This window comes from Oryctolagus cuniculus, chromosome 3 (assembly GCF_964237555.1).
Source record: "Oryctolagus cuniculus chromosome 3, mOryCun1.1, whole genome shotgun sequence".
NCBI classification, from domain to species: Eukaryota; Metazoa; Chordata; class Mammalia; order Lagomorpha; family Leporidae; genus Oryctolagus; species Oryctolagus cuniculus.
In genome coordinates, this window is record NC_091434.1 from 48,733,157 (window position 1) to 48,748,710 (window position 15,554).

A 15,554-nucleotide genomic window follows, 5' to 3' on the forward strand; every position below is an offset into this window, starting at 1 on the left:
TTTTGCTGAAGATATTAAGAGAGTACTTAACTAGTTTCAATAGAAATTATATAAGATACAACAAATGTTAATTCTAGTGACTTATTATTAAATAAACATAGGGAATTACTAAGAACTGTTAAGAGGGAAATTTAAAGAACATTTTCTTCATGGGATTTCAATCAAGGGAAAGTGACATCCCAGATGTGCAAAGCCTAGGAAACTATACTCCCCATGCACTATTTCTGAAATTATTAAGGATGTATTTTAACAAAACATAAAAGCAAATCCAATTAAGAAGAAAACCTGAGATCTAACAAACAGGAAAACAGCCTAGCGGTGCAATACGAAGAAAATCCCCAGTGACAGATGAAGAACAAACCCATAAAGAGTCCACACTGCACCATTCAATAAATAGTGTGGCCAGGGGGCCACATCCTAGTGCAGTGACAAATGAGGCCTATTTTCTTCTAACAATCAAAATAAGAAAATGCACCTAGAATCTTCAAAAAATAAAATGTTTACCAAAAAAAAATCCCATACAGTTGCAAATAAACCAAACATTGCCTTGTGTTGAGCACCTTAGAGGAAAGAATCCACTTGACCTTGATGAGTGTCCTCACAAGGTCACGGTTCATAGAGAATTACAGCCTTTCTCTAGGACAATAGAGCAATCACATTGCTCAGCTTTGTAGTAAGTATTTTTTAATTTAACTACATCACAACTGCTCTTTTTTTTTTTTACAGTTGTAAGACAGAACATAAATCACAAACCTTGACAACATAAAAATAAGCATTTAACCAGATAAAGAGTAATTTATGGGGATGTGAGATGCCAGAAAGAATAGGGAGATAATTTCTTCATCTTACCTAATAAGAAAAGAGATAGTCTTAAGAAGTAGAGATCTAAGTGTATTATTTAGTTACGAAGGAAGCAAGCATAGGGGAACCTCCCACTAACAAATATTGCCACAGACATACCATGTGACATGATATCTGTCATTTACTCCAGATTCATACTGTCCCAAGGAAAAAGCATTCTGTCCTTCCTCGGAGCACAATCTTGTCTCTAGGTCAGGACTCTTCTGATTTCAAGAGGTTCCTCCTGTTTACCCAAATGGTTCACATTTAGAAATCACTCTTAATCCCTCATTGCTGTGACTGACACATGTACTGGGTCAGGAAACACAGAGAGTCCTCAAAGAATAATGATATTCCCTTGCCATTAAAACCCTGCCATTTGATGGGGCAGGCGCCGTGGCTCACTTGGTTAATCCTCCGCCTGCAGCGCCGGCATCCCATATGGGCGCCAGGTTCTAGTCCTGGTTGCTCCTCTTCCAGTCCAGCTCTCTGCTGTGGCCCAGGAAGGCAGTGGAGGATGGCCCAAGTCTGAGGGCTCTGCACCCGCATGGGAGACCAGGAAGAAGCACTTGGCTTCGGATCGGCGCAGCTCCGGCCATAGCGGCCATTTAGGGGGTGAACCAACGGAAGGAAGACCTTTCTGTCTCTCTCTCTCTCACTGTCTATAACTCTGTCAAATAAACAAAAATAAATAAATTTTAAAAAACCCTGCCATTTGGCAAATCTCCACCCACACTCAAGCATACTGTGGCCCTACTCCAAGCCACCCTTCAACATCCCATTCTGACTGGCACCTGATACTCCCAAGGGCAAGAGATGGTCCAACATAATGGAAGGATCATAGATCAATGTAGTTAAACTGGATTTATGTCCTGTCTCTTAAGTTACTTCTTGAGACTTCAGGCAAATTACAGAATCTAGTCCCAGTTTAGTTTCCCATCAAAAAATAAAGGCATACATCTCACATGTTTGTGTTGTGAGCAACTGAGATAACATACAAGGCATTTAGTAGAGCTTCTGGCACATAACAGGTCAAAAAATGTTAGAGCTTCCTTCCCTTCAACAGACTGAGTTTACTGTGTTGATGATGGGTTCTTAATATGTTTGATCCTTTTTTTCCCCCATTTAAATTTCTATGGTTGTCAGTAGAACTTTTGGAAATATTCTTTCATATCTAAATGTCCCCAGTTGCATGACCAGTACACTAAATAAAGGAGCTCCATCCTAGGTCAGCTTCTCTTGGGCTACATCAGAAATTGGGTTGCTACTGCCACCTGGTGGCTACAAAAGAATTTGAGCAGAATTTCTTAGAGGCTTGCTGAATGCCAAGACTTCAATGGCTAGGGGATGCGCCCATACACACACTGTTTAAGGGAGCCTGGTGAAGACAGGGAGCCTCCATTTTCTAAGCAATGATGTTTGGAATGGTGGATACATACTGATTGTTTTCTATTCTTCAGATTCAAATGAAGGCCAGAATATAAAGTTAGCAAAGGTTGACTTTGGGGGTCTGAGATTCTTTCCTGGTCCTCCTCCCCATGCTTTCTTTGGCTTCCCTAGTCCTCAGGACATGTATGACTGCTTCTTGTCCTCCCTCAGATCAAAAACTGTTCATAAAAAAATCAACCTGGTAAAGTAATTCACTCCAGGGCATAATTAATTGAGACGAAAGTAACTCATTGGGAGTCCGTTTCACTGAGGTGATTCCAGTGCCCTGAGTTCCTGTAAGCAAACCCAAATCCATCCATGTAGACAGTCATGTTCTAGAAACACTCAGTTTAAGGTTTATCAGTCAGGAGCTGCCACCTAACCCCTATGAAGGACTTTGCCCTGGGAAGATGGACGTGGGGCTCCTGCTCTGCTTTAACCCACTGAATCATTGCCTTGCTTTGCTCTGTCCTCATTCCTCCTTTTGCTTTCTAGATAGAGTCTGGTGCTGCCAGATTCAGAAATCGCTCTCTGCTCAAATCAATTCTTTAATATTTCAGTGTGCCAGCTTCCGTTTTAGCAGGAAAAAGGCTTAAGGTGACTTCTCTCCCTGTAACATCTGCACTTTTATTCTCTTTTTAAATAGAGGAATTATGTATACATGATACAAATTATGGGTTTCTCCCCTACCCCACCTGCCCAGATAAATATATGCACACAACTAGTCCTTTGTACTGGTTAAAAGAGGCAAATACTAGGGGGGCTGCATTGTGGTACAGTGGGTTAAGCCATTGTCTGTGATGCCAGCATCTCATATGAGCTCTGGGATCAAGTCCTGGCTGCCACACTCTGATCCAGCTCCCTGCTAATGTGCCTGTGAAAGCAGCAGAAGGTGGCCCAAATACTTGAGTCCCTGCCACCCACATGGGAGATCCAGATGGAGTTCCAGACTCCTGGTCTTGGACTGGCCCAACCCTGGCCATTGCAGCCATTTGGGGAGTGAACCAGTACCTCAGTACATGGAAGATTCTCTCTGTATCTTCTTTCTCTCTCTCTCTCTCTCTCTCTCTCTCTCTCTCTCTCTCTCTCTCTCTTTCTCTAACTCTGCCTTTCAAATAAGATAAACCTTTAAAATAAATAAATAAGGCTAATACTATACTGGCTAGTCTGCATCTTGCTCCCTTAACCTGATATATCTTGAATAGTATGTCATATATGTGCACTTTCACAGGAATGTAAACTTGATCCTCCCTGGGTAGAAAACCGTCAGTCTCTGTAGAAGTGAAGCCATCTTCATGCAGAGGCAAAGGAGGATTCAGGCAGTAGGTCTTAGACTTCAGCAAGAATGGGAGTGCCCTGGGGAGCTTTGCAAAAGTAGTTGGAGCCCCGTTTCTGATTCAGCCGGTCTGGGTGGGGCTAGAAATGACATACTAAATGAGGACCTGGGGGGTCCTAATGTGGCCTCTGGCATCACGTTTTAAGGATCCCTGGTTAAAAGTACAGGTTCCCAGCGCTGGTTGGACAGGAGAGTCTCCTGGGGAGCTTCTGCGGAGATTACAATTCTGATGAGTTTTACCTGGATTCCCCAGGGAAATGCGACCTGGGACCGGGACAGAGCATGCTGCAGTTCTCAGTCTTGACTGCAAGAGGAGTCATTTAGGAAGCATTGGAAACACTGATGCCAGCCTGGATCACACCCTTGGAGATAATGATGGGATTGGTCTGGGGTGTGGCTAGAGTTTCAGGAGCTTCTAGAGCTCCACAGAGGCTTCAAATCTGCAGCCAAGGTGGGGGACTCCTGGCTTCAGAACAGGCCTGTTAGTAGTCCCAGGGTCACGTCAGATGGGGCTGACAGATTGCGCTGAGCGTGCTAGTCTCTGGGGCTGCTACTCTTCAAGACAAGGGAGAGCAGAAGCAAAGATGGCCTGGTGCCCTTTGCTACTCTTCTTTGGCGGCAAGCGCCTTGTTGAATCAAACTCTTGTTTGAATCTCTCTCTAGTGTGGAAGGATGATGACAGCTAACTCTCCAGCCTCAATCAGCAAGGCCAATCAAATGAGCCAGATGTGGAGAGATGATCAAACCCTGTTTCCACCTAAAACCAGGCTGGGGCTGCTTGCTTGTGTGGCTGGCACGGTGACACCCCATCTGAGAAATCTAGGCCTTCCCTCGGTGTTCCATCCAAAAGTAACTAGATCTTCATCCACCACGGCTGGTCAGAAGGACTTCTCTGCATTCCACTGGGCATTCATAATTTGACCACGTTTGATTAAGCAGCGGAAGATGGCCTGAGTGCTTGGATCTCTGCGCCCACATGGGAGACCCGTAAGAAGCTCCTGGCTCCTGGCTTCAGATCGTCCCAGTCTAGGCCTCTGCAGGAGGGAGTGAACCAGCAGATGGAAGCCCCCTCTCTCTCTGTCTCCCTATCTCTCTCTTTCAATTCTGCCTTTCAAATAAATAGAGAAGCAGTTTCCACATATAGCTGCATTAGATACTTCCTACAAAAACCAGCTTAGAGCTATAAAGAGAGCCACTTCTGTATTTCCAACTTCTAAAACAAGTTGATGGTTTTTTTCTTTTTTTAAGCCATCCTTTCTAATGACCTCTTTGGATGGGAAACAGATTACTTTTTTGTTTTTAGCTTGATCGGGCACAAGAACAAGAACTGTTAACATTTCGCTGGATGTGCGTTTTGGCAACATACCAGCTTAGGCTGTTTAATTTACAGCAATATGGCTGCAGGCAAGTCAGCCTAATGAGGGAGACTAAAGATTTAGAGTTAAATATTAAATTTATCTTAGTCTTTATTTCTTGCTGTTCCAACCAATAAAAAAAAGGGCCTCTGGGATATTCTAGTGTGAAAGTATCTAGCTTATGGTGCCTTCCGTACTGCCAGAAAGACATTTAACTCTAAATTACACACAGAGCAGCCGCAGTATTTGTTTCCTCTTTATTTTATTTTGCTGGTGCAAGCTCTGCTGGTTGGAAACACAACATAATAGCAGTGCACATCTGAAGTGGCCTGGCCTAGGTTTCCCTTTATGGGATAACAGCCACCTTTCTCTTTCAGGATTCACTACCAGCCAGGCACGAGGTCAGCAAACCGGCAAAGCTGCTGGGGAAGGCACTAGAGTGACGGCTTTTTTTGATTCTGGAATTTTGCTGCTTAAATCCTAGTTCATCGTGCACGTCTCAGCGCTGACAGCAAAAATGGTACATGGTTATTGGCCGGCACCGCAGCTCAATAAGCTAATCCTCCACCTAGCGGCGCCGGCACACCAGGTTCTAGTCCCGGTCGGGGCGCCGGATTCTTTCCGGTTGCCACTCTTCCAGGCCAACTCTCTGCTGTGGCCCAAGTGCTTGGGCCCTGCACCCCATGGGAGACCAGGAGAAGCACCTGGCTCCTGGCTTCGGATCAGCGCGGTGCTCCGGCGACAGCGCGCCAGCCGTGGCGGCCATTGGAGGGTGAACCAATGGCAAAGGAAGACCTTTCTCTCTGTCTCTCTCTCTCACTGTCCACTCTGCCTGTCAAAAAAAAAAAAAAAAAAAAGGTACATGGGGTGTTTGCTTCCTTCTTTCCCACTCTGCCTCTCACACGCCACAAACTAAACCCTGCCCTGAACACTTCAGGTGTAATATTCTCTTCTTTAACCGTATCCTGTTTAACTGCCCACCTGTTCCGGTCCCCGGTGACCCCTCCAGTCCTGCTGAAAACTTCTTCCTTGACTTTTGAACAATCCTCTCTCTCATCATTACTTCCTGATCCTTCATATGCCCCTTATAAGTGGCCATTCATACAGTTCTGGCCTTGGCTCCTCTCCCAGGACACTGCTCCATTATTTGAGTTTCAACGCTCACCTGTGTGCAATGACTAATCTTTCCCGAGCCTCAGTCCAAATCCTACAGCCTTACAAATGCAACCAAACTGATTGGATCACTTTCCCCCATAAAAATCAATTGCTTCTGCAGCAGAAATAGTTCCCAGGTCCAACCTCTCTACTTCCACTTTATATTTCTTGGAGGGATCTTCTAAAAGCTCATGGAAATTGCACATTATGAAAAAAAACTGTATGAATTTCAAGACAGCACCAAAATCAACTTTTCATTCCATTTTCCACGAACTTTTTGAAATACTGTAGTATACTTTCATTACTCCTCATTTGGGCGAGTACTTTAATTTCTTACCCAGTTCTCCTAAATGCCTGGAGTTCCCTCATTTTTTTGTTTTCCACAATGCTTTTAACATCTCCATGGTCAGGTCCTTTAACTTACCACTGCCTGCAGAATAAAGCATTGGAGAACTTTCACAACAAGGCACACATTTACCAACAGCAGGGGTCAAACCTCACATTCTAGCATCTTTTCCCACATTCTCTCGTGCCCTCCTTGTGCCAACCTCCTCCCATCACCTAAAGCCCCACTCCATGTTTTCAGTCAATAAAACAGTAGCTCAGTATCTCTAATCTCACAACCTCTGTGCTGCTGCCGCAAATAGAAAGGCAGCATTTTCATCAGTCGTTCTTAATCCTGGATCCAGTATGTGACCTGATCGTTATTTCCTTTCATTCTTTTTCCATGAGTCTAATTATTTTGAAGCATTTTTAATCTACTTTTATAATCAAATGACTCAAATCTCTTGGTAATAAAGTAAAACATGAATAAATAAATCTATTGAATGTGCTGGACAACATAGGATTTGGTGCCCCAGTGCTCTTGCACACATTGTCCCCAATTCCTAACATATCCTTTACTCAGAGATAATCTCTATTCCTGGTTCTTTCCCTTTTTTAAAAAAAAACTTTTATTTAATAAATACAAATTTCGAAAGTACAACTTTTGAATTCTAGCGGCTTTTCCCCCCATAACCTCCCTTCCACCTGCAAGCATCCCATCTCCTACACCCTCTCCCATCCCATTCTTCATCAAGATTCATTTTCAATTATCTTTATATACAGAAGATCAACTTGGTATATACTAAGTAAAGATTTCAACAGTTTGCACACACACAGATACACAAAGTATAAAGTACTGTTTGAGTACTAGTTTTACCGTTAGTTCTCATAGTACAACACATTAAGAACAGAGATCCTACATGGGGAGTAGATGCACAGTGACTCCCGTTTTCTATTTAACAGTTGACACTCTTGTTTATGATGTCAGTAATCACCCGAGGCTCTTGTCATGAGCTGCCAAGGCTATGGAAGCCTCTTGAGTTCACAAACTCCGACCTTATTTAGACAAGGCCATAGTCGAAATGGAAATTCTCTCCTCCCTTCAGAGAAAGGTACCTCCTTCTTTGGGTTATTTCCCTTTTACCCATTTCCCACTTAGCTGGGAGGGTCCTGCATGGAGGAGAGGAGCTAAGCCAAGGGTTACAGCCGAGGGGAGCTATCCCAGCAGACAGCTACCTACGGAACACTGATCAGCCTTCAGGTCCTGTGGTCAGTAGAACACTCTCATTGAATCTTCCAGGCAGATTTTTCCTTGTATCCTCATTTTGTAGATGAATTAAGACTTAAATCAGTGAAGTGGTTTCCAGACAGTTTCATCCCAATACTGACACTTAAAGCTAGGCCTGTACTGCCTCCCACTTATAGCAGATAACAAAGCAGCAGGATACAAAATGACCTATGTGCCATGAAAACCACCACAAGAAATGCCACAAAGGTTACAGTGGCGACTGTGTGCAGAGTCCCCATCCTATCCTGACTGTTGAATTGTCAGCATGCTGCTGTCAAGAGTGTGCCTGCACCCACCCCAGGACAGATGTCCCACTCTTGTCCCTGTGGCACTTTTCTCGCTTCTCTACTCTAGCAGTAGAGTAGGTTTACTTTGTTTCACCTGACAGATTCAACTGCCCATGATAAGAGGTTATGGTTTTTTAGATCTTTCAATCTCCAATGGTTAGCTGAGTTCCTGCCACACACAAAATATCTAAAAGGCATTTGATGAATAGATGAATGAATGAATTAGTGATCCCAATTTTAGATTGTGTAAGCCATTCAATACCTGTAGCAATTATTCAACTCTGCCTTTGTCATGAAGAGAGAACCACAGACAACACATAAATGAATAAGCATGGATGTGTTCCAATAGTACTTTGTTTATGGACAGTACAATCTGAATTTCATATAAGTTTTACATGTCATGACACATTCTTTGTTTTATTTTTCCCACCTATGGGATAATATAAAACCCATTTTTGGAGTGGACTGTGCCAAAACAGGAGGTGGCCAGATTTGGTACAAGGATCATGGTTTGCCTACCCCTGCTCTGAACTTTCCATATCACCCATCGAAGTTCTCAGCCATCCGACCTGTAAAGCCAGCTATGGAGATGAGGGCGTGGAACACAGCCTACCACCAAGATTGTTGCACCTGCCAGTGCTTCAAGGCAGTTCTGTGGGATCCTTAACTGCAGTGTTGCAGGTACAACACTCCATGGTGCAAGGCAATCTGGTCAGTCTCCCAGAAATAGATTTCAAATACATATCTTTCTATTCATTAACAAAGTGAATCTCTTAGGGAGAGAACTTAGAAGGCTTGTGAATAGGGTTGCTATTTAAAATTGAGGGCGATGGGCAGCCTGTAGGTGCTTATATGGGAAATATTCGTACATATCTGCTCAGGAAGGCTGCAAGATCCATCAAAGTGCCTGCATCCAAATGCACTAGGTGTGCCAGATAGCTTTTGATCTGTTACAAATAAAGGAATTTAAAATTCCCAAACAAAGCAAAACTCCAGAGGATAGTGTCAAGGTAATGGGATTATAGCACTGAAAACAGGTCAATGGAAAGACACCTGCTTTTTAAATCTACACAAATAGCTCAGAAGTGCTGGGCTGCTGCTTCTCTTAACCTAGAAGTGTTTCTGGAGTTTGGTAGAAGGCCACTCTCTACATAAAATTTGTCTTTTTCTGTTGAAAACAGGCATTAGCTGCTTCTTGAGTATCTCTCAGAGGTCACTAGGGGGATTTGCCAGACTTCAAAGCAGGAGAAAAGCAAAAGCTTTGCAATAGCATGCTCTGGCATCTGTATAACTATGTCAGCTGCCCCATAGATCCCATGTTTATTTCACCCTCACTAGGGTCCTGAAAAGTGGATGACAGTGCATGCTGACATTTTAAGAGAGTTTAGTAGATGGTGTATCAGCAACAGCTAACTGCCACTAGCTGCGTCTTGGGACGAGTCTTTGACTGCTTCGTCTCACGGGGACTCATTGGGAACATGATGTGGCTGGAACAGATTGTGATGTTTTTCTACTGCCGTATGGTTCTGGTATCCTAATGTATCCTCCTGCACTTTGCTCACCTGAATCTCAACAGCTCTTAACAACATTTGGGTATGATTAAAAAAAAAAAAAGCGCTTATGCAGTGTTCTGGCCAAGGTGATTAACTGGGATATGATCGCTAGAAAACCAGTCTGACATATTTAAATTATAAGAATCTACAAAAAAAGACTAAAGAGATATGATAACATATGAGAACTAATAGGATACTCAGAGTGATTGGACTAGGGACTATGTGTTAGATAACATATACATAATATAGAATCAAACATTACTCAGCATATAATAATGATTTTGGGGTTTCTGTAAGAGAATACCTTGTTCTTAGGAAATACCAACCGAAGTGTTTAGGCGTAAAATGCCATAGTATCTGCAATTTATTTTTAAACGGTTCAAAGGAAAAGAAACATGGAGGGGTGGGCCATGGGAGGAGAAAGATAAAGCAAATGTGGTAAAATGTCAACAGCTGGTGAATCCAGAAGAAAGGTGCAAAAGTTATTGTACAGCTCTGTCTGACTTCTGTGGGCTTGAAATTTTCCAAAATTAAGAGTTAGAATAAAAACATATGCCAGTCTTTCTATCAGAAGAAAAGCAAGTGAAGGATGAGCCGAGGCTGGGGAAGAGCACTGTTTTCTTTGAGGGAGGTTGAGATACTGGACACATAAGGAAAAGCAAATGATATCGTGGAGCCTGGGCTAGGTTGATGAGGTGCCAGGCAGCTTCTCCAAAGTCTCACTCCTGTGAAAATGGAGACTAGAGAAGAAGGTTAGGGCTTGAAGACACCTAAAGAGGAAAGAAGCCACATTTCCAGAGCTGACCAAAGTAATTCCCATAAGCAAAGAATTCAAGACCCAGGAAAATACTAGTAGCATCATCGTAGAGCTGCAGGTGGCATCCGTCATTGGACCACTTTGTAGACTGGGGTGGTTGTTCCAAGTGCAGATAGAAAATCTGGACAGATTGGATCAGGAAAGTCCAGGGAGGTCACTGAGGCATGCGTGAGCATTGGTGAGTTTATTCTGAAATGCCCGAGTTCCTGAGAAGTGAGATTTATGGGTGCCTCGGACATGAAAGGAAGGCAAGAAGCGAGTTAGGACAAGATAACTAATAAAGTCTAGGACTAGTCACATGTTGGCCCAATTGGAGCCCCTACCAAATAGTACCATACACTTCAGACCAGTGAAGTCCTGGGACAGGACTGATTTGAACAATGCATGCTCTTGGAAGACCCAACAGTCCTTGACATATATGTCACTCTGGGGCGTTCATAGCAAAATATGGTAGAAAAAGTCTGAATTTAAAAACATAGAGCAGTAGCACTCACCCATTAATGAGCACTGGAGTCACTTGGAGGGCTTGTTAAACCCCAGACTCCTGGGCCTCACCTAGGAGTGTCTGATTTACTAAGTAAATACTTCTTTAACAGATTCACAATGGTGAATTCAAAATGGTGCTGTTCTCCTGGGAGGGACCACACTTGAGAACTGAGATAGAGGAGAGGAAATGGGAGGAGGTGCTCATACAGCAAACTGTGCAAGACAAGCCAGCATTTTCCTATCCGTCTTCAAGCACAGGGTTTAAGTGTTTAAACATTTGGCTGAGTCTTCATAAAAGGAGTAGGCAGGCAGGCATTGGTTAAGGCATTAAGGTTAGGACGCCCACATTCCATGCTGGAGAACACAGGTTCTGTGGGGAGCAACTGGGAGCAACTCGGACTAGACTAAGTTACTGGAATTAAGACTTATTCTATGCATCTGCTCTCCCACAATATGGCGCTGGGAAAGGAGGAAACAGCTTCTACGCAGCTGCCTCTTGCCAACTTGAGTGCTGACCTCCAGGAGCTGATCCTGCTCCTGATTGGAGGAGAGCAGCGTACTCGGCATGTGGGCAGCCGAGTTAGGATTGGCAGAGGAGGACTATAAAGGAGAGAGAGAGCATGCACCAGGAACATCTAAGAGGAACATCTATCTGAAGGAACGCCTGTGCAGCCCCCGAGAGAGCCGGCCGGCGGTGTGCCGCTCCCCCGCGGAAGTGGGGAATGTGGCAGGGGGAACTGCCCTTCCACGGAGGTGGAAGGGACAGTAGCCAACCCAGGAAGAACCAGCAGCAAACCCGGGGACGGCTGAGCAGACAAAAGAACAGCGCAGGGTCCTGTGTCGTTCCTCCATGAAGAGGGGGAGCGACAGGTTCAAGTCCTAGCTCTGCTCCTGATTCCAGCTTCCTGCTTCCTACTAATACATACTCTGAGAGGCAGCAGGTGGTGCCTCAAGTAGTTGGGTTCTTGCTACCCTTGTAGGAGACCTTGATTGGGTTCTTATCATTGACTCAGTGCAGTCCCAGGGGATGTGAAAATATGGGGGGTAAATCAGTGGGTGGGGAGTTTTCTCTCTCAATTTCTATCTTTCTCTCACTCTCTCTAAAATTAGAAAAAAAGAAAAAGAAAAGGAGTAGGGAAACAATGGAGCAATAGTAGAGGACGTTCCCTTGTTGCAGAAGAAGAGAGAAACATTACCCAAGAGGTAGAATTGAAAAGTGCAGGAAAACAGAACTTTGAAGAACAGCCAGCTAAAGTCTTAGTCCTCAGCAGACTCCAAAAGGCATGGACTGCAGATCAATCCACAGAAGGAAATTCTGCAAGAGAAGCCTGCAAAATACCCTTCAGAGATGGGATTTGTAGGCTCAAATTATGCCTGCCTCCCACAGCAAAGCGGCCAATCCCCTACAGCAATATGGCCTGTTTCCTAAGGATTTCCCCAACACCTGGACCAGGTAAATAACAGCTGCATAGCAGGTGGGCCAACCAGCACCTCCCTGGCCTGTAATACTATTTTCAGCATAATAAGAGCTACAATGAATTCAGTGCTTACCAAGGGCCAGGCCCAATGCCAAGTGCTTTATGAACACTGCCTCATGTAATGTTCATCATCACCCCATGAACTGCATTATTACATTTATCTTATAGATGAGAAATCTGACACTTGAATGGGTTGAGTATCTTGCCCAAGGTCACAAAACAAGAAGGAATTTAATAATAAAGACTCTAAATTTTTCTTCCTGGGGAGAGGGAGTCCCATCTAAGAAACAGGAAGGTTGGGGCATAAACCAGAAGAATAGAGAAGGAACAAGGAAGAGGAAAACAGCAAAGCCTACTGCAGAAGGCGATCTTTGGCATTCACAAAAACCTTCTGAAGCCATCCCATGAGAAAACCTTACATGCACAAGTGAACCTATTTTCACTTTTGTCTTCTGAGTTAGAAATCCCTCATCATGGGCAGGCATTGTGACACACCAGGTTAAATCACCACTTAGGATGCATCCAATATCAGAGTGCCTGGGATCAAGTCCTACCTCTGCTTCGCATCCAGCTTCCTGCTAAGGCACATCCTGGGAGGCAGCAGATGATGGCTCTGCTGCTTGTGTGCCTGCCACCCATGTGAGAGACCCATAGGGAGTTCAGGACCCTTGGCTTGGCCTGGCCTAGCCCTGGCTGTTGTAGGTATTTGGGAAGTGAATCAGTGGATGGCAGATCTCTATCTCTCCCTGTCCTGCTGTCACTCTGGCGTCCAGATAAATAAAACATAAAAGTTTAATTTATAGAAAAGAAATCTCTCATCACGTCAGACAAATAAAGCAGAATTTCTGTCTCTCCTATTCTCCTAACACCTGTTGACTAACCAACAAGACTGAATGTTCAGGTCAAGTCTGTATTAACTACACAATGCCAATAACTGTACTCCCAGCTCTTCAGTGTTGGTGACCCCATCAAGGCAAGAACATGGGGCATGGGTGGAAGTGATGGAGGGGCTCACTGGTGTGTTTTGGCTGGGAGAGGCAGGCAGGCATCACAAACAGGAATAAAAGCCTGCAGCATGGGCTTAAAGAGCTTTGATCTGTTTGTAAAACTGGGAAAAACTGCTCCGCGGGAACCAAAGCCAAATCCAATATCGTAAAGGACCATTTACTAGAGAGCAACTTCCCTCCTGGGCACATATTTGCATGAAGTGTAAAAATTGATGAACATCTGAGGAAGAAAAGAGCTGGAAATCTTATGACTTAAAGTAAGAGTCACACTAATGCCCCAAGCCAAGTGTAAAACAGAAACAGTGACTTCAGCCTCAACAGCCACCCCATTTACTGCCACTGTGAGGGCTTCCTTATTCTTTACTTCTCTGCATTATTTGATCCTTTTGAGAAAAAAATAAAGTGTATTTATATGAAAACTCTGGAAATAAAATTTAGTTCTTTCAGTAAATAAAAGCAAGTACTTTTTCAGTCAAGTTTTACTTTTTGGATGACAAAAAATTAAAGTAGAAATGCATCCCAACTTTTTACATTTCAATGGTAATACTTTATCTTGAATTCTTTTACCTTCTAAATTGTTGTTTTTTTTTTCCTCAGGACATGGTAGTTTCTGGTAAATAATGAGAAAGTATGGCATCATTATAAAAGAGTAGCAAAACACTAGGAATGAGCTCCTAGGAAGGGCACCTTTTAATTCTCAAAAAATAGCATGAAAAGATGCTTCATCTGTTATGCTAAGTTTTCTAATCAGGGATGCCACACAATCTCAAGAGAAGTCGTAAGAAACTCCTGGCCACTGGAGTCCAGTGAAGAGCAATAGGTCATCAACTCAGAATGAAAAGAAACAAGTTTGATATTTTATGTTCTATTTCAGTATCCCCTGCTATATTTAGTTTCATGGTTAAGACCTATGTGATGAGTCTATAGTTTTATTTGCAATCATTTCTCTTTAGTCTATTAGTTGAGCATATACCATATGAGAATTAGAAGCAGGTGGTAGACCCCAAATTGCAGTAAAAATATCATCAAGCCCATGAGAGAAGCCATGAGAGAAAGAGAGTGCCATGGGGGGAAAAGGGACCTGAAGAGGTATTAAGAAGGAGCACAAGCCATTAGAGAGATATTGTTGCTTTCTAAGTATTTCCTCTTTTGTTACAGGACAAAAATAGGCAGTAGGCAGACTGAGCTGCACAGGCTTTCTCAAGCCACTAGTTAACCCTTGACATTCAATTCTTCTTCCAAGTCATTCAGTAAGATACCACTTGGAGATTACTGCTGGAATTTCCCTAGCAGGGCAGGGACTTCCATCCCTCAAGAGAGCCGGGTCCTGCTGCCTGTCACTTCCTGCTCCCAAGAAGTGGTGGATCTGAGTGTGAGCTCAGAGACAGTAGATCATGCCCAGCCCTTGTAAGCAACCCACCTTCTTCCACTTCCTTCTCGGCCAGCCAGTGGGCCTCCAACCTGCTCGGTGAGGTGGGAAAGTGTAATCTAAGTGAGGACAGCAGAAGTACACACCGCTTGCTCATCAGCATTGGAGCTCCTGCAATGGGTACTAAAACAGGAGGTCGGTGGAAAATTTAGAGTCTCGATTTGAGCCCAGCCTGCCAGATTTTACAAAATCACATTCGTCTTGCCCTACAAACGTTAGGCCCCAGCCTGCTGTTCTGACCCCACACCAATGCATCCTCGGAATTATTTTTCTTGCATCACTTCAACTTCTCACAGCTCAGGTTTTATCTACAGTCTTTTTCAAACTGCACTCCTGTTTCTCTAATGCCCCTAACAAACACCTGCTGCTTCTCACTTACAGTGAATTTTCCATGTATATATTCACAGGGTCAGAGCTTAGCTCTTAGTCGCTTTCTCAGTCCTGTACTCTTGCTGTTATTGGGAAGCAGTTTCCAAATTGAGGATGAGCCCTGAGGTCTCAGAGATATGTTAACTTTGCAGTTAAGCCACTCCCAGCTTCCGGCGGTGCTGTGTGGTGGCAGAGGAGGCCCTGGGGAAGGAGGGAGAATTTTAGATTTATGGGGATTTCACTGTGTGGTGGGAAGTTCTCAGTTATACTAAAAAATGTGTGAGGCATTAGGTGAATTCATTGTCCTAGCAAATGCCTACATAGAGCCAAAGTTTTTTTTTTTTAAGATTTATTTATTTATTTATTTGAAAGTCAGAGTTACACAACAGAGAGAAGGAGAGG